Source organism: Zonotrichia leucophrys, chromosome 24 (genome assembly GCF_028769735.1).
Source record: "Zonotrichia leucophrys gambelii isolate GWCS_2022_RI chromosome 24, RI_Zleu_2.0, whole genome shotgun sequence".
NCBI classification, from domain to species: domain Eukaryota; kingdom Metazoa; phylum Chordata; class Aves; order Passeriformes; family Passerellidae; genus Zonotrichia; species Zonotrichia leucophrys.
In genome coordinates this window covers 6,217,735-6,237,310 of record NC_088193.1, presented here as the reverse complement: position 1 = coordinate 6,237,310, position 19,576 = coordinate 6,217,735, and the positions used below count along the sequence as shown (strand labels likewise).

The 19,576-nt window shown below is 53.6% G+C and overlaps 1 protein-coding gene across 1 annotated transcript in view; it reads left to right on the top strand.

The window, feature by feature from the left end:
* Nucleotides 1–14,734: 14,734 nt before the first annotated feature.
* CDON (cell adhesion associated, oncogene regulated) overlaps nt 14,735–19,576 on the top strand; it is a 60,409-nt gene continuing 55,567 nt past the window's right edge. Inside the window, exon 1 of the mRNA XM_064731879.1 lies at nt 14,735–14,907. The gene's annotated coding sequence lies outside the window, so the exon portion shown is untranslated. The remainder of the gene's footprint in view (nt 14,908–19,576) is intronic.

Below are 19,576 nucleotides of genomic sequence, written 5' to 3'. Positions count from 1 at the left end.
GAGGATTTAGGGCACAGATGGAGAATGTGGGATGGAGGATTTAGGACCTAGGTGTTGGTTGTGGAACAGAATTTGGGATTTAGAATTAGGTAAGATTTAGAATGGAGGTTTAGGGTGTAGATGCAGGATGTGAAACAGAATTTATGGTGCAGATATGGGAGTCAGGATTTAGGATGTAGATCCAGGATAGAGTGTTTAGGATTTAGACATGGGATTCAGGATTTGGGACATGGATGGAAAATGGGGGATGGAGGATTTAGGATCTAGGTGTTGGTTGTGGAACAGAATTTGGGATGCAGATATGGGACTTTGGATTTAGGCTATGGATGCAGGATTTAGGATGTAGATTCAGGATGCAGGATAGAGTATTTAGGATTTAGACAGGGGATTGAGGATTTAGGGCACAGATGGAGAATGGAGGATAGAGGATTTAGGATCTAGGTGTTGGTTGTGGGACAGAATTTGAGATTCAAATATGGGACATAGGATTTGGGGTGGAGGGTTTAGGATGTAGATGCAGGATGTGAAACAGAATTTGTGATGCATATATGGAACTCAGGATTTAGGATGTAGATTTAGGATGCAGGATAGAGTATTTAGGATTTAGACATGGTGTGCAGGATTTAGGGCACAGATGGAGAATGGGGGATGGAGGATTTAGGATCTAGGTGTTGGTTGTGGAACAGAATTTGGGATTTAGAATTAGGTAAGATTTAGAATGGAGGTTTAGGGTGTAGGTGCAGGATGTGAAATGGAATTTATGATGCAGATATGGGACTCCGGATTTAGGCTGTGGATGCAGGGTTTAGGATGTAGATCCAGGATGCAGAATAGAATATTTAGGATTTAGACATGGGATTCAGCAGAGGATTTAGGATGTAGATGGTGCTGTAGGATTTGGATCACAGGTGCAGGTTTCAGGATGCAGATATAGAAAACAAGATTTAGGAAGTAGATGTGGGACATAGGATTTAGGATGAAGATGCAAGACACAGGATGGGGGATCCAGGATGCAATTGTGGGATAGAAGGCTTAGGATGCAGATGTGGGATAGAGCATGTAGGAGGTATGTGGAGACTTGGGATTTCAGATGTGGATACAGGATGGAAGATTTAGGATGCAGATATGGAACACAGGATTTAGGACATAGATGCAGGATGGTGGGTGGATGATTTAGGATTTAAATGGGGACACAGGATTTAGTATGTAGGTGCAGGATGCAGGACAGAAAACTTGGGATGCAAAAGTGGGACATAGGATTTGAGACGTAGGATTTAGGATGCAGGACTTAAAATGGAGATGTGGGATACAGGATTTAGGATGGTGGATGGAGGATTCACAATGTGGGTGCAGAATGCAGGATGGAGAACTTAGAATGCAGATGTGGGGCATAGAACTGGGGATGTAAATGCAGGATGGAGGATTGAGGATGCAGGTGGGGGACAGAGGATGCAGGACACAGAATGGAGAAGGCAGGAGGCAGGTCTGGAATGGAATATTTGGAATGTAAGTGGGGACATGGGATTTAGGATATAAACACAGGATGAAGGATTTAGGATGCAGGTGTAGGACAGAAGATCCAGGACATAGATGCAGGATGGGGGATCGAGGATTTAGGATGTAGATGCAGAACACAGGATGGAGGATTCAGGATGCAGATGGGACACACAGAATTTGGGATGCAGATACAGAGTGCCAGATGTAGGGCACAGAAGGGAGCATTTAGGACGTGGGATGCAGGATTCAGGATGCAGACAGGAATTTAGGAAACAGATTGAGAATTTAGGATGTAGACACAGGTTCCCAGATGCAGGATGGAGCATTTAGGAGGCAGATGCAGCTTTCCAGACACAGAACATGTGACATGGATGCAGGACTCAGGAGAGGGGCTGCAGATATGGGATGCAGGACAGGGGACATGGGATGGAAGGGGAGATGCAGAATATGGGATGAAGATACAGAACATGGGGTACAGCAGTAGAATTTGGGATGCAGAGATGGGATATAGGACAGGTGGTGAGGGACATGGAATATAAAATACAGATGAAGGATGGGCATGGGTTGCAGAGGAGGAATTTGGGATACAGGACACAGGAGATGGGATGTGGATGCAGGACATGGAATGCAGGAGTGGGATTTAGGGTGCAGATATGGGATGGAGGTGCAGGACATGGGATGCTCCAGCACAGAGCACCAGAGCTCAGCCCCAGCTCTGCACAGGGACTTGGCAGCCCCCCTGGAGATGGGGAGTGCGTGCAAGGAGCCGGGAAATGCAAACTTCCAAGGCAAAAATTATCGCTTTCCAAGCCCGTGCAGACATTCTGCAGCTCGTCCCCCATCTGGGAGGCAGATCCTGGCCTTTGGCCACATCTGCCTGCCAGATGTGCTGGGGAGGGGAACAGAGCCCCTGTGGATGGGAAAGCTCCCCACTCCCCTGTGGGCAGGCCAGGTTGGGAATGCAGCTCCACCATTCACACCTGCTCTGGAGAAACGCCTGGATGGGACCAGGAGCAGTGGGAAGGAAGGACTGGATGGGACCAATCCAGCCTCACAAACGGCTTTCATACAATTCAGCTTTTGTCCTGGGGCTGGGGGAGCTGGCAATGACACACAGCCAGGGTACAGCCATAGGGCACAGCCCAGTATGGCCCAGTGTGCCCCAGTAACAACCTGGGCTGAACTTACCCAGGGCCCTGGGTGGGGTGGGAGCTCCTGGAGAGGCCAAGTGGACCTACAAGGGTTGTTGGTGCCCTCAGGATCCAGGCAGCAGGATGGGGATGTAGGAGATGGGATGGAGATGAGATGTGGGATGCAGACGGGGGGAACATGTGGAATGCAAACACAGAGTTTGGGGTGTAGGTGTGGGAAGGGGGGCTGGATGCAGGTGCAGATGGAGGATGTGGGATGGAGGCTGCACATGCAGGACACGGTGCAGATGCAGGATCTGGGATGTAGATTTGGCATGCAAGATTTGGGATGCAGAGTGCAGGATGCAAGAAGTGGGACGCATAGGGCAGGATGTGGGATGAGAGGTTCAGGTGCAGGGTGTGGAATGCAGGGTACAGGGTACAGATGCAGGATTTGGGATGCAGGATGCACCCTAAATCCCACTCCTGCATTCCATGTCCTGCATCCACATCCCATCTCCTGTGTCCTGTATCCCACCTCTGCATCCCAAATCCCTCTTCTGCAACCCATGCCATGAACATCCTTCATCTGTATCTTATATTCCATGTCCCTCACCACCTATATCCCACCTCTGCATCCCAAATTCTACTTCTGTACCCCACGTTCTGTACCTGCATCCCATATTCTGCAGGATGTGAGAAGTGGGATGCATAGAGCAGGATGTGGGATGAGAGGTTCAGGTGCAGGGCACAGGGTACAGATGAAGGATTTGGGATGCAGGTGTGAGAAGTGGGATGCAGGCTGAGGGATGAAGAGTGCAGATGCAGGACATGGAGTGCAGGTGAAGGATTTGGGATGCAGGAGGCAGCCACAGGATGCTGATCCAGGGAATGGGGGTGGGATACAAAAGCAGGATGCAGTTGGAGGGTGCAGCTCTAGGATAGAAGGAATGGAATGCAGAATCCAGGGTGCAGGACGTAGATGCTGGATTCAGGATGGAGATGTGGGGTACAAACAAAACTCCAGGATGGTGATGCACCACCTCAAGCAGAGAAGAATGGTGGAAGCATTTCCCATCTGATTATTAGGGGCAAATGAGAGAATTTCCCAATAACATCAGCTTTTTGGGGACTGGAAATCCAGTAGGATTCCAGATTTTTATTTTCTGAACTGCCCCCATCAGCTCGGTGTCTCCAGGACAGAAACATTTATTTAGAGAAAAAACTCCCAAAGCTGGAGCAATTCCATCTGAAGACACCCAAATCCAGCATTTCCCTCCTCTCTCCTCAGCATTTCCCACTGTGGAGGTGCCTGAGGGGCTGCATTTGTTGGATTTTTAACCCAGGAGATGTTTTAGCTCTTGCAAAAGCGTCGCAGCAGCCTCGGGAATGCCGCCACATTAATAAAAGCAAAAATGCAGAGGAGTCTGTTAAGGAAACTCCTGCAAAAATCCCTTCCAGAAACATCGTGGGCAACATTAGCTCTTGGTCTGAGCTTTTTTTCCCCTGTTTTATTTCATTGGGAAAATGACTTTTGGAGGTCATCACGTGCCCAGAGGATGGTGCAAGGTGGGTTTTGGCAGCAGGTTTGACCCCCAGATCCTCCTGTCAGCATCAGGGAGGGGTTTTGTGAGGAAAAACCTGGCATTTACAGCTCAGAATTGGAATTTTCAGGTTAAAACCTACAACAATGACCCTGAATTGAGGATTGGCACTGTGGATGCAGCCTGGCAGTGGTGCCAGGGACACGGTGAGGCCCCAGCTGTGCCTCTTGCCTGGCAGGCAGGAGAGGGAGAAAAATGCTTTAAAAAGGTAAAAAAAAAAAAAAAAGCTCCAAAGCAGAAGGCTGAGGTCATTTTCTTGGCGAGGAAGTCGGCTCCTTCCAAATGCCTCCGGGTCGGGTTTAATATCAGCAGAGACATTCTTGGGCAGGGTGGGGAGAAAGTGCTGCTCTCACCATCGAAAGCAGAACCCTCAAACCCCCAAATGCCCTGGGAAAAAAACCCCAAACATCCTAAAGCCCCCAAAATCAGTTCCCCAACCCCCAGACTGCTTATTTGGAACCTCTGGGTGTGGAGTAAATGAGTATTGGGGTGGAGAGGTGTGAAAACAGCTCATGGAGGAGGGGAAAATCACCCCTGGGAGCAGAGATCTGAATCTTTAAAGTGGCTTTTGAGCATCATTTGGCCACTGCTGGGATTTTTGGGATGTGGAGAGGAGGAAAATGAGGGGATCTGGCAGGGAAAATGCCATTTTCCCCATTGTCCTGGAGAGTTTTATCATCACTTCAATCCCTCCTTGATTTAGCATCATCTCAGCAGGCTCAGCACCCAGCAACACCCCCTGGGGCCAAGGGACCTGCGTGCGAGGAATATCCTGCTGGAAAATACATCAAAAAGGAGGGGGAAAATTAAATGGATTTCATCTGCTCTGCTCTGCTCTCAGGGCTGCCTGAGAAGCTCAGGGGCTGCCAGTGCCTTGTGCGAGCCCTGGGCCGCCCTGTGGAGCTGTTGTGGCTTTTCCAGGGATTTTACACATTAGGAGGGGGTGGTTTGACCGTGTTTGTTTTGCTAAACCTCACCAAAACCCAAACCAGAGCTCGGAGGGAGGAGGAGGAGGCGGGAGATGCAGGGAAAGGTTATTAAAAAATAGGGGCAAAACAAAAAACAGGAGCTGAAGTGGGGGAATGAGTCTGGGATTGCAGCAGAGCAGGGATGTGGCAGTGGGAGAGAGGCAGGGGGTGCCAGGGATGTGTGGGTGGCAGGGATGCTGCACCTTGCTGGGGATGTGCATCCCACCAAACCCAAGATGGGGGAAAAATTCCCCAGGAGAATTGGGAGGATAAGAAGCATCAGGAGGGCTCTGATCCCACTGGGAGGGAGGTTGTGAGGTGATGCCTTGCCGTGGAAGGGGATTTTCCTTGCTGCACATTCCTCCCATCAGCACCGGGAGCAATCCCAGGTCGGCTGGATCTCCTCATGGGTCTGGCCCCGGTGCTGCAGCCCCACAGCCCCTTGCTCCTTAATCTCAGGGCTTCCTCCCCGATCCCTTTGCTCTGTGCTCTCTGCAATCCCTCCTGTGCTCAAGTCCTGCTCATGACATTCCAGAGCAGCCCCTCCCAAGATTTTCCCCATCCCAGCACCCAGAGCTTCCCTTTTGGTCTTTTCTAGGGACAGGGCTGCTCCAGGCTGCCCTGGGGTGCAGGGTTTGGGATGACTCCACGGGGTTCTCCAGCTTCAGGCAGTGCTGGGAAGACCCAGCAGCATTTCCTCACCTGGGAAAAGGCCTGGGAAGTGTTGCAGGGTGCAGAGAGGTTTGTGAGATGCAGGGATGCAGCACACAGGGATGTTTATGGGATGCAGGGATGCTGGCAATGCCCAGGAATGTGGCCATCCACCAGGGATATTTATGGGATGCAGGGATGCAGCAGCACACAGGGATGTTTATAAGATGCAGAGATGCTGACCATGCCCAGGGATGTTTATGGGATGCAGCAGCACACAGGGATACTGGAAATGCACAGGGATGATTATGGGATGCAGGGACAGAGCAGCACACAGGGATGCTGGCCATGTATGGGGGATGTTTATGGGATGCAGGACACAGAGATGCTGGTAATGCACAGGGATGTTTATGGGATGCAGCAGCACATAGGGATGCTGGCAATGCCCAGAGATGTTTATAGGATGCAGGGATGCAGCACACAGGGATGTTGGCAATACACAGGGATGTTTATGGGATGCAGCACACAGGGATGTTTATGGGATGCAGGGATGCAGCTCACAGGGATGCTGGCAATGCCCAGAGATGTTTAAGGGATGCAGCAGCACACAGGGATGTTTATGGGATGCAGGGATGCAGCAGCACCCAGGGATGCTGACAATGCATGGGGATGTTTATAGGATACAGCAGGACACAGGGATGCTGGCCATGCACAGGGATGTTTATAGGATGCAGCACACAGGGATGTTTATGGGATGCAGGGATGCACCCAGGGATGCTGGCAATGCACAGGGATATTTATGGGATACAGGGGTCGAGCAGCACACAGGGATGCTGACAAGGCACAGAGATGTTTATAGGATGCAGCAGCACAGTGATGTTTATGGGATACAGGGATGCAGCAGAACACAGGGACCTGGCAATGTATGGGGATGTTTTTGGGATGCAGCACACAGGGATGCTGCAGCACACAGGGATGCTGGCCATGCACGGGGATGTTTGCAGCATCCAGGGCTGTTTGCAGCAGTGTGCAGGGATGCTGCAGCACACAGGAACGTTCAGGGTGTGTGGGATGCCAGCAGCACACAGGCACACTGGCTGTGCACAGGGATATTTGTGGCACACTGTGATATTTGCAGCATGGAGCCACTTTAAGCAACACCTGCAGCAGCTTTCAGGCCTTCCATGCCTCAGTTTCCCCTTGCTGGGAGCAGGGCTGTTGGTGTGTCCGTGCTGTGCCCGCCTGGCTGTCGGCTCCACGCTTGGCCAGCAGCCAGGGCAGCTCTGGGGCTGCTGCTCGCCAGATGTGATAAGGAAAGGTTTGGCCCAGGCTGGAAAAAAGAGACAAAAAGAAGAGAGGGGAGGGAAAAAAAAAAAGGGAAAATAAAAAAAGCAAAAGCAAAGCAAATTCCTTGGCAAATCAAAGCAAAATGCTTGCACACGGCCTTGCATGCAGCCATCCGTCTTGATAAGGGGCTCTGGGGAGGAGGAGGAGGTGGAGGAGAAGGAGAAGGAGGCAAGCTGACACTGGGAACCTGACAGCAATTCTGCTTCATGGCAAAAACCCGGCCAGGTTTCCCCCTGCCAGCTGGGGAGGGGCCCAGAGCCGCCGTGCCTCAGTTTCCCCACTGCATGCATGCACTGAGGTGTGGCAAAGGGGTTAAAACTGCCTGGGAGGGGTTAAAAGGGGCGATTTCTGCCGGGTTTTATCCAAAACATATGTTTTCACCACTATTCCAGTTATCTGGGATATTTCCTGCGTGTTTGCTCCTATGGCAACCGGCCCAGCATGAAAGACCCATTTACTGGGCCCGGGGATAAGGAGCAGCCATATGGTGTCAATTTGGAGGGAGCTCCATCCCCTCCACCCGGCCCTGGTTCTCCCTCCACCACGGCCTTGGCCCCTCCAGAGGCATCCACCAAGGGCTGGGTCCAGCTGGGAATGGGCACCATCAGCAAGGTGAGGTGGTGGGTTGGGTTTTGGGGAGCTCAGAGGAGGTGGAGATTGGCTGCAGCAGTGACCTGAGATCCTTCAGGAGACAGGGATGGAGTAAAGGCATCAGCAGCACCCCCTGAGATCCTTCAGGAGACAGGGATGGGTGAAGGTACCAGCAGCACCCACCTAGGATCCTTCAGGAGTGAAGGTACCTGCAGGACCCCCTGAGATCCTTCAGAAGACAGGGATGGAGTGAAGGTGGCTGCAGCAGTGACCTGGGATCCTTCAGGAGACAGGGATGGAATGAAGGAACCAGCAGCAGTGACCTGGGAGCCTTCAGGAGACAGGGATGGAGTGAAGGCACCTGCAGCAACCCCCGAGACCCTTCAGGACACAGGGATGGAGTGAAGGCAGCAGCACCCCCTGAGATCCTTCAGGAGACAGGGATGGGTGAAGGTACCAGCAGCAGTGACCTGGGATCCTTCAGGAGACAGGGATGGAGTGAAGTTGGCTGCAGCACCCCCTGAGATCCTTCAGGACACAGCGATGGAGTGAAGGTACCTGAAGCAGTGACCTGGGATCCTTCAGGAGACAGGGATGGAATGAAGGAACCAGCAGCAGTGACCTGAGATCCTTCATGAAACAGGGATGGAGTGAAGGTACTGAAGGTACCTGCAGCATTCCCTGGGATCCTTCAGGAGACAGGGATGGAGTGAAGGCACCTGCAGCACCCCCTCAGATCCTTCAGGAAACAGGGATGGAGTGAAGGCAGCAGCACCCCCTGAGATCCTTCAGGAGACAGGGATGGAGTGAAGGTACCAGCAGCAGCCATCTGAGATCCTCAGGAGACAGGGATGGGTGAAGGTACCAGCAGCACCCACCTAGGATCCTTCAGGAGTGAAGGTACCTGCAGGACCCCCTGAGATCCTTCAGGAGACAGGGATGGAGTGAAGGAACCAGCAGCAGCCATCTGAGACCCTTCAGGAGATAGGGATGGGTGAAGGTACCTGCAGGACCCCCTGAGATCCTTCAGAAGACAGGGATGGAGTGAAGTTGGCTGCAGCAGTGACCTGGGATCCTTCAGGAGACAGGGATGGAGTGAAGGCACCTGCAGCACCCCCTCAGATCCTTCAGAAAACAGGGATGGAGTGAAGGTACCAGCAGCACCCACCTAGGATCCTTCAGGAGACAGGGATGGAGACAGGAGACCCACAATGCTGATCTGAGATCCACCAGGAAGATAAGGATGGAGACAACCTCTCTGCAGCACTGAGCTCCATCCAGAGGGAAGGTTGAGGACAAACTGCCTGAACTGTGGGCCCAAAGTCTGCCCAGGAGAGCAGGCTGGAGAAGCCTCCAGCAGGGCTCATTCCAGCCTGGCCTGGGGCAGGCAGGTGCTGGAGAGGTCATGGGCCACAGAACCTTTTATCACCCTCAGAACCCTCAGGAGGGGTGCAGGGGCTCTGCCCCACCCCAGCATCTGGGTTCTTCTCAGAGATACCCCCTGGGAAACCCAACAGTCACTGCATGGGGAGGTTCTCAGCTCCTTCCTAAACACTCAGGCAATTTTTGGCACCAAACTCACTCCATGGAGTTAAATGACCAAAATACAAGAAAATGAGGCAAAATTATCCTCTAGTCTGCTCAAAAAAAAAAAAAAAATTAAAAGTAATTCCTAATAATTCTAGTTTTCTTTTGTTGCCAGTGGGTGTTTGCTGCAGGGGAGATGATAAAGCTGGGCAGGACCAGGCACGGCGTGGGACAGGGGATTTTGGGAATGATTCACTCCCAAAGCCTCCCGCAGAGGTATTTCTGATGGAAAAAAAAAGAAAAAGCCAAAATAGATTAGTTGAGGCTTTTTAAAAGAAAAATAGAGGTTTTACAGAAGTGACCCTTCCCACCAACCTCCCCAATTTTCTTTTTAATAAGGAATAAAAAAGCCTTTCAGCCAAAAAAAACCTTTGCTATGAAAACGTGTGTTTGGGTCAAAAAGCCACTTTTCACTGGGGGGAAAATAAACCAACAAAACCCCCCTGACCAATGCATGAAGAGATGGGTTGGCAAATCTCACAGGGACATACAGCTTCTTTAGAGGCGACATCTCTCCTTCTCTTCTCTTCTCTTCTCTTCTCTTCTCTTCTCTTCTCTTCTCTTCTCATCCTTTAGTCCTTCTCCTCTTTCCCTCTCCTGTTGTCTCATCTTGTTTCTTCTATCCTCATCATTTTCATCTTGTCTCTCCTCATCTTCTTTTCCCAGGTGATTGTTTCCACATGTGCTCCATCCCAACACCCCTCCAGCCTTTGTCCCCTGTTCTTTATCCATTCCCTTGGAGTGGAAATCCCGGGATTCTCCGCTCACACACATTGCCTGCCACGCTGCACATTCAGCAGCTGGTGCCACCTGCACTGCCAAGGCTGGGGGGCACCAGGCTGGCACCAGCTGTCCCCTTCTCAAAAAGGACCCAAACCTTCCCTCAATGGAGATCACTGGATGCCAAAGGGCATTGGAGTGTTGGGCTGGCCCTGTGGAGAGACACAGGGACACAGGGCCATGGGACTGGGACAAGGGACAGGGACACAGGGCTATGTCTCCGGGACATGGGACTGAGACAAGGCACCTGCTGGGATCTGGGCCAGGGTGAAGGGACAAGGACAAAGTGATGGGGACTGGGACATAATTATGGGGACAGGGAGTGATGATGGGGACTGGGATGGTGCGACTTGGACAATGTACTTGCTGGGGGCAGGAGATGGGAACAGGAAGGAGGTGCCTGCCAGGGATGGGATGATGAAAACCAGGACAAGGAAGCTGCTGAGGGTGTGGAGGTGGGAACAGGGATCCGGCACAGCCAGGGACAGAATCCAGGGGACCACAAGAAGGAACCACAGGGCCAGCTGGCCTGGGCCATACTCCCAGCCTAGCCCTTTGCCCTGACGCCGAGCTCTGCACCAGCCCTCAGCAGTGAGGCCAAGCAAAGGGGCCGGCTGGCTCCCCACAGCCCTCAGCAGTGCAGGCGAGCACAGGGGCCCGGCGTGGCTCCCCATGATCCCGCAGCAATGCAGGCGAGCACGGGGGGCTCGGTGTGGCTCCCCCAAGCCCTCAGCAGTGCAGGCGAGCACGGGGGCTCGGTGTGGCTCCCCAAAGCCCTCAGCAGTGCAGGCGAGCACGGGGGGCTCGGTGTGGCTCCCCACAATCCTGCAGCAATGCAGGCGAGCATGGAGGCTCGGCATGGCTCCCCCAGAGGCCTCAGCAATGCAGGCGAGCACGGGGGGCTCCCCAAAGCCCTCAGCAATGCAGGCGAGCACGGGGGCCGGGTGGCTCCCCAAACTCTCAGCAATGCAGGCGAGCACGGGGGCTCGGTGGCTCCCCCAGGCCCTCAGCAGTGCAGCGAGCCGGGCCCAGCAGGCTCCCCAAAGCCCTCAGCAGTGCAGGCGAGCCCGGGGGCCCAGCATGGCTCCCCAAAAGCCCTCAGCAGTGCAGGCGAGCACGGGGGCCCGGCGTGGCTCCCCATGATCCCTCAGCAGTGCAGGCGAGCACAGGGGGCTCCCCCTAAACCCTCAGCAATGCAGGCGAGCACAGGGGCTCGGTGTGGCTCCCCTCAAGCCCTCAGCAGTGCAGGCGAGCACGGGGGCCCGGCGTGGCTCCCCCTGATCCCTCAGCAGTGCAGGCGAGCACAGGGGGCTCCCCCTAAACCCTCAGCAGTGCAGGCGAGCACGGGGGCCCGGCGTGGCTCCCCCCGGGCGGCGGCGCTGCCGATCGGCTCCGCGGGGCCGGGAGCGCCGAGCGCGGGCAGCGGGCGCTCGGAGCCGGGGCCTCACTCCCACGAGCGGATGAAAGGCTCCCTGTCCAAGCGGCATTAGACGCGCTGCGAAGGCTCATTCCCGATCGGTCACGCTCCGAGGCGCAGCTGCAAAACCCCCTCCGGGAGCCCGGGATGCTCCGGGGGCTTTGTTCGGAGCAGCCCCGCTTCCCGGGGAACCGTGACAAGACGATGGGATTACGGGGCAGGAGAAATGAAATAAAATAAAACCCAACCTCGCTGGGACCACGCTGGCTGGGCGGAAAAACAAAGGGGACCCGCAAATTCCCTCGTGCTCCTGCCAGGAACGATGGCCCCACCTGGGCGGGGGGAAGGGGCACGGAGAGGGCTGGAGGATTCCCAATGAGGGAAGGTGGTTTTGGGGGTGTTCCCCCCCATTTCTGCTCCCAAATCCCAGCACTGTGCAAGCGAGGAATAGGAGGAAAAACTTGCAGGCAAGTAAACCTTATGAAGAGGGGAAACCTTGCAAGGAGGTAAAGCCTTGAAAGGAAGGAAACCTCCAAGGAAGAAAACCTTGCAAGGAGGAAAGCTTGCAAGGAAGTAAAGCCTCAAAAGGAAGGAAACCTCCAAGGAAGAAAATCTTGCAAACAGGAAAACTTTCAAGGAAGTAAAACCTTGAAAGGAAGAAAACCTTGCAAAGAGGTAAAGCTTTGAAAGGAAAGAAACCTCCAAGGAAGAAAACCTTGCAAAGAGGAAAACTTTACATGGAGGATAAACTTTGTGTGGGGGAAAATATCACAAAGAAGGAAAATCTTGCAAGGAACTAAATCCTTGCAATGAGGAAACCCTTAGGCAAAAAAGGAGATCTTGCAAGGAAGGAAATACTTGAAGGAGGAAATAATTTCACGGAAGGAAAAACTTTCAATGTAGGAAAATCCTTGTAGGGAGGAAAATTTTACAAGGAAAACCTTTGACAAGGAAGGAAATCATGCAAGAAGGAAGACCTTGAAGGAGAAAAACCTTCCAAGGAAGGAAACCTTGCAAGAAGGAAAACTTTGAAGGAGAAAAACCTTCCAAGGAAGGAAACCTCACAAGTTTGGAGGAAGAGAGCAGGTTGAAGGAGAGGTTCTGCACCTTCCTTCTGGGAGCAGCCCGGTCCCTCCTGGCACAGGGCCCGGCACGGTTTGGCTGAAGTTAATTGGGTTAGTGAGCAGCTAAAGGGCGTAGCTTGTCCGGGCGCCTGCTCCCTAATGAGCATCTCATTTGAATCTATGCAAAATAGCAGGGAGCATGGAGACATGCTAATTAAAGTGATTGCTGTTCGCTAATTAAGCAGCAATTCTCCTGCCCAAGAGGGTATTCTCATGCAAATGCGTTCAAGGAGGGGAAAACATCGCCCCAAAAATTGTACAGGGAGAAATTGCAGTTTGGCACCGCCCCTGGTCTGCAAAACACCTTCATTATAATCCTCATTTTGAGTGTTTTTATCCCAAAAAACCAGACTTGGCTCTCTTCTGTGCTGAGAACAATCCTGAAGCCCTCATCTTTTCCAGTGGCTGCCATAAATCAAGTCATTTAACTCCTCGGCCGTGCCAACCCCGATTTTGTTTTATTTTGGGGTGCTTTCTTCAGATTATGGGATTTTTAATCTGCCGAGGATTTTTCTACTCTTCATTTTCTTACTTTTTTTTTCCCCTTTCACACTTGTGGAAATAATGACGTCCTACAGGAAACCTCCTGAGGGATAAAATTAGGGCTGGTAAACACAGGGTAGTGCAGCGTTTTGGTCTCACAGGTTTCTCTGAAAACCATGAGATTTTATTTCAGGTCTAGTTTTTTTGGGGGGGGTTAAGCTTATTTTTTATTTATTTTTAAACATAGCAACTGAGTTTCTTTGCAGTTCATGTGGTGCTGAAGCCTTTCCTGGTGAAACTCACCTTGGGATAAATCCCTTTCCAGCTACCACTTGTCGATGTGACCAAAACCCAGCAAATTCCCACAAAACAAGGCATGTTGGGCATATTTGGGTCCTTTTGGAAGGGGTCAACGGTTTGGGCACAGTATGAGCCCTTGATAAAGCCCCTTTTTGCTATTTTTAGCCCAAGTACGGGGTTCTCGGTAGCGTCATCTGGAGAAGGATGATGCATGGAGCATGTGTGGGGGCATTTCCCAGCGCTCTGGAAAGAGCCAGAGCCACTCCCTCACTCCGGCGACACTGAGCACACAGCTGCTCGCGGAGTGGGAGCCGTGGGCTCTCCGGCGTGGGGGCGAGCGGGCGGGCACGGGATGACCCCGGGAGGCCGCGCAGGTGAGCGGCGCTCGGAGGGGGCACAGGGTGCCTGGTGTGTGTGACTGTCGCACACAGGTGACACACAGGTGGCAGGGCCGTGTGGGAGCGCGGGTGCGCGGCCGCCCAGGGCGGCACAAGCGGCCGGTCCGTGGGAGCGCAGGCAGCGGTGCGCGGTCACGGTGCCCGGTCACGCACACGAGGGCACTCCGGCCGGGTGCGCGGTGCCCGGTCCCGCCTTCCCCGGGCCGTGGGTGCCCAGTGCACCTGCTGCTCGGGGCTCGGTGCCGCGGGTCCCGGCTCACACGGACGCCCGGTCCCGGAGGTTCGGAAGCGCCGTGGCGCGGCTCCCGGAGGTTCGGGGCGCGGCTCCCGGCTCGCACGGATGCCCGGTCCCAGCGGTTCGGGGGCGCTGTGTGCCGCGGCTCCCGGCACACACAGATACCCGCTCCCGGCGGTTCGGGGCGCAGTGCCCGGTTCACACGGACGCCCGCTCCCGGCGGTTCGGGGGCGCGGTCCCGTGGGTCCCGACTCACACGGATGCCCGCTCCTAGCGGTTCCGGGCGCGGTACCCGGCTCACATGGATGTCCACTATGCGCGGTTCGGGGCAGCGGTGCCGCGGGTCCCGGTGGTTCGGGTTGCGCTCTGCCCGGCGGCGCACGGAGCCCGCGGCGCCCCGCGCGCACGTGCATGCCCTCCACCCCTCCGTGCCCCTTAAAGGGCCCGCACCGCCCCGCTCGCCGCGCGCTCGGGCCGCGCTCACCGCCGCCCGCTCCCTCCCCTCCTCGGGCGGTGGGTCCGCCCGCGGGGCACCCGTGCTTCCCCCCCCGGCCGGCGTTGGTTCGCTCCGCGGGGCGGGGCGGGGCGGCGGCGCCTCCCCCGACACGGGGCGCCGGTGGGAGCGGGGCGGGGAGCGGAGCGCGGGGGGAGATAAGCGGCGCCGAGCGGCCGGGCGGCGCTGGATGGAGGCTCCCGCCCGCCGGGACGCCCGCCCCAGCCTGGAATGTCCTGGCGAGCCGCCGCCGAGCGGCACCGGCACCAGGACCGGGACCAGGGAGGGGGCGCGGCGGAGAGGTAACGCGCGCGCTTCCCGCCGCCGGCGCGCGCTGAGGGGGGCGCGGGCGGGCGCGCGCCGGGAGGGGCGAGCGCGGCTCCTCCGTGAGGGGCTCGCGGGCCCGGGGCGGCCGCAGGTGGCGGCTGCTGTCACCCCGCAGGGCTCGCCCGCGCCGTCCCGCTCCGCTGTGCGCCCTCGGTGCGCGGGGCTGAGCCGGTGCACGGCGCTCCCGGGAGCGGGACGAGCCCTCCGCGCTGCCCGGCTCTGATTTATGGTCTCATTTCGCAGGGAACGCGCCTCCACTCCTCTCTATTTGTCATTTAAACGCTGCTCCGCTTGAAGGAGGTGCCGTAGGGGATGGGTTTGGGGTCGCGTCCAGCCTCTTAACCGCCTTAAAATGGTTAATCTCAATGTTTTTAACCTGTAAGGTCACTTTTCTCTGCAATTAGAGCGGTGGAAAGTCAGTCCCTAAGGCGGGAGGTGGTGTGTGATGCCTGAGGTCTCTGGCTGTAAAGCATCCTGACATCTTATCTCTGTTATTATTATTTTTATTGCATTAAGCTGCCTACCTGCTTAAAGCCACGCGATTCTTGAATTTTAAATTACTTTCCCTTGCTTTATCTGTCTCTTTGCCAAAAACAAATATAAATTATATAGTTCCTGACTTCTCATGGAAGAACTTTCCAGCCGTCTGTCCCATGCTTCCAATGCTGATGTTTTTTAAACCAAGAGGGATGTGTGTTTCAGCCGTGACACACTGTCGGGCAGAAAACAGGCAATGTTTATTTTGCTCCCGCCTCGTAACTGTGTAAAGGCTTGGTGAAAGGGTAAATGTGATGGCTTTATGTAGCTTTTTCTTTTTAATTATTATTTTACTGCTTTCCCCCACTGCCTTGCTGCCTCTGGGAAGGAGCGGTCGCGCCGAGCCTGTGGCTGTAAAGCTGTCAGCTCTGAAGGGCTGTTTACTCAGCGAGCTGTATCTTTCACACATGCACCAGAAATACAATTTACCAACCCAAACACAGCCCCGGTCACCGGGGTGACGGGCAGCGTGGACGCTTTGCTCCTCTGGGGTTTTATCCTGCGTGGCCCGGCGTTTTCCTTGAACAAAGCAGGTAGTCCTGGGGTGCTGGCGCTCCCAGCCGAGCTGTGGGGAGCCCGTTCGCTTTTCTCCTCATCTCCCCCGACCCGGGTGTTTTGACAGTCACGATTTATGGGATGTACAGCCTGCCCGGAGCTGCTTTAAGGAGAAAAAGTGCTTTTGTGGTAGCGGTTGCTGCGGGCGACGGGCAGCTCCTTCTATATTCCAAAAATTCGCAGCGAACCTTTCCCGGCACAATTTCTTAACGCTTTTCTGTTGAACTTGATATTATTTGCCTTAATTACAGCCAGCATGCTTTTGTTCCACCAAATTAAAGTAGGTGTCGAGAGCATGAGTCAAACACATTGAAACCAAGCCCTGCTTTTTCGGAGCAGCTGCAAGCCTATCTTGTGGGGAGGACTTGGTAATGGAGTGATTAAAAAGAAATAAATATTTTTGACCTGTATTCCCCTTTCCATAAGAAGAGGGAAACCTCTGACTGGCTTGGTCTCCATCCCAGAAAATCCTCAGGCTTGTGGGGAGACCCCTGACTGTTGCTCAAAGCTGTTGAAAGCTGGGCTCCGATAGAAGGTGGGATCCACTGAGTTACCTATCATGTTAAAAGGTGTTTTTTTTTTTATCCTCCTCAAGGGGTAGGAAATGAGATGGGAACTGCTGCGGTGTGGAGGGATTAGTAACTCACCCGAGGATGAGCGGGATGTGGCTTTGTCGCCTGGATTAATGTGATTTACACCCTTAAGCCGCTCCAAGAGCTCGTAAACAGCCGTGCCCGTGTGTGCAAGGTGAAGTGTGGGCGGGCAAGCTCGGGTACACCACGGGAAGTACCTTGAGGGGCTGGTTTTTGCCATCCTTCGTGCAATCTTAGTGATTTCTCATCCTTTTTCTCTAGTTTTCATCCTTTTTGCCCCCAAACTCTTGTGTTCTTTGCCCCCAAACCCCGACATAGTAGCAGTGGGGTTTGGGCTGGTCCCCCTGTGTGCCCCCTCTGCTGGATCACTGGGCTGCTCTGGTGCTAAAATTCTTAGGTTTTACCCCAAAACTGAGGAGGGGATGGAAAAAAGCCTTGCAAGGAGAGGCCTGACTGCAGGGCAAGTCCCACCAGTGCTTTCATTATCTCAAGGTGTGCTGTAAGCCCATAAACGAGGCTCCTGCTTACTTTGGCTTGCTGGTGTGCCAGAGGAATAAGGCAGCTGTGCTCTGACTTCAGGTGATGTCACTTGAGGATTTTAACTGTCAGAGCTTAAAAATACCCTGGCTTGTTTAAAGACTGCTTCTGCAGATGTGGAAATGGGGAAGCAAAGCAGTGGATTGTGAGTGCACAGCCACGTCAGGCTCCAGCATCTCATAAATCCCCCTCTGCCTGTCCCACAGCAGAACTGCTCTGCCTGACAGGCCTCAGGTGTACCATGAGCAGGGCATTAATTGCTGGGTGCTCAACATGAGGCGCTGCCATGAGCTGCAGACCAACAAAATTAGTGCCAAAAAACTAATGGGGAAACGTGATGATTAGTTAGTTTTGTGAATAAAGCTGTTTTCTGATGCCATGGTACAGTCCTGTACGGTGTTGGTGTGACTGGGTGTGTACAGGAGCAGCTGCTGTGATTTCAGGTTGTTTGCAGGGCTGGGTGTGAGGAGCTGTGGCTCAGGGGCTGCTCTCTGGGTGTTTGTGTGTGCACATGGAATGAGCTGTATTGAGAATGTTCCCTGTGAGCTGTTTCTGATTCTGTGTGTAAAAGGGCATTGAGCTTCACCTGGATTTCCCATATCACCCACCAAACCCACTCTTCACACCTGCTCCAAGAGCTCCTTTACCTCCTCTGTTTCTGCCAGTCTTTGAGCCTGTGGTGGAACCTCCTGCTCTGCATCTTCCTCATTCCCATGTCCACAGATGTGACTCTGGAGGGGTTTCATTGCAATGCTGTGGTCTTGGCACACAGTCCTATCCAAAATGACACGGGAATGTGGTGAACCTGTTGGTGAGACATCAAACTTTGGGTTTAGTACCAGAAACCCTTGGATTGAGCAGGTTTTGACTCACAAACCTGCTGGGATTGATTATCTCAGGTAATGGTTTTTACGGAATCGCTTTAATTGGTGACTTGGAAATTGAATGTCTTTTGTTAGGCAACATCTCATTAGTGTAAATTAATTGATACTGTAAACTTGCCCTTTGTACACAGAGTCAGGTTTTTGTCTCCTGCCTTGCTTATGAGCTGCTGAGTAGTGAGTGGCTCCCTTGAGCTGGCTCCTGCCTCCTCCCTGCAGTGGTCTGCTGTCAGTTCTCTGGTTTTTGGTGTTTCAGTGGGCTGGGGAGTTTGTTTCACTTGCTATCTGCAGCTGGGGTGAGACTGAGCTAAAAACCTTGTTTCAAGTGGAACTGCTCAATTTCCTGGAAATTTCCTCCTTAAATAAGAATTTGCAGCTTGCCTTGCAATCCTGACTCTCAAGCTGGTACTTGGGCACCAAACTGTGTTATCTTTGCTATTTTGACACATTTTGTTAATTTGGACCTATTTTGTTGTTTGGGCTGGTACTTGGTTGGTTCTCCAGGTGTTTTCCTACTCACTTTCTGCTCTCCTGGAGGCCTCCCTGAGCAAACCCTGCTGTTGTGTGTCCCCTTGTCCTGCATTATTTGCTCTGGGATGGTGTTTGTCTTTGACAAAGTCAGCAAAAACCCCTTTGGCTAGTGCTTGGTCTCCAACTATGCTGGCCCAAGAATTTCTAGACTAGATAGTTTCCTGTGTGTGTACATGTTCACTTGTTTCAGTTGAGTGTTCTTCCAGTGATTTCCTTGGTAGATGGCTCAGTACAGCTTCCAGTGTGTCAGAGTTTTCCACTTGTGTTCCCTGGCTCGCTTCTCCCTCTCTGCTGGGGATGATGATTCTCAGTGACAGCCACCACTCAGCCCAGTGAGGGATTGAGCCTTGTACACCCACACCACCTGCCATTTCCATTAAGCCCAAACTCATTCTTTCTATGTGAGAAATATCTGCTGTCTTTCAACAGGAGGGAAAACAATCACGTAAGGTGGGTTGTTTTCCCATTTTCCATACCTATGAGATGTCTTGGAGCTCTTCTAGCCAGGTGGGACTCAATTTTTTTTCTTTTTCCCCCCTTTTTTCCCCCTCCCCAGCTGCTTGGGCGCAGTTTCACGTTACAGCTCCCTCTGAGGGCTGGCTGCTGCAGGAGGTGGCAGGTACATTCCTGCCTCTTCCCTGCTGCGGGAATCCAGCGCTGGAGCAGCCCCAGGGGAGTGACTCCAGCTAACCCTTCAACAAAAAAACCAAAAGTATCCAAGCCCCAAACTTTCCTGGATCTTGCCCCGCAGTTAGAGTTGCTAAATCTTCCACTTGGATGACTGGGAAGGCCCTGAGGGGCTGGAGGGGGGATGGCCCCTTTTGGCAGCACTGGCTTCCAAATTGGCTTTGCTGTCTCCTGATCCTGTGTGCTCGCTCTGCTGCTCAGCCAAGGGTGGGTGCCTTCAGAGAGGGAGGGGATCTGGCCAGCTCCCTCCATCTCCTGCCTCTGAAAATGCCCATTTGAACCAGTCCAGCTCACAGAAACGGCATGGAAAAAGGATAAAATAA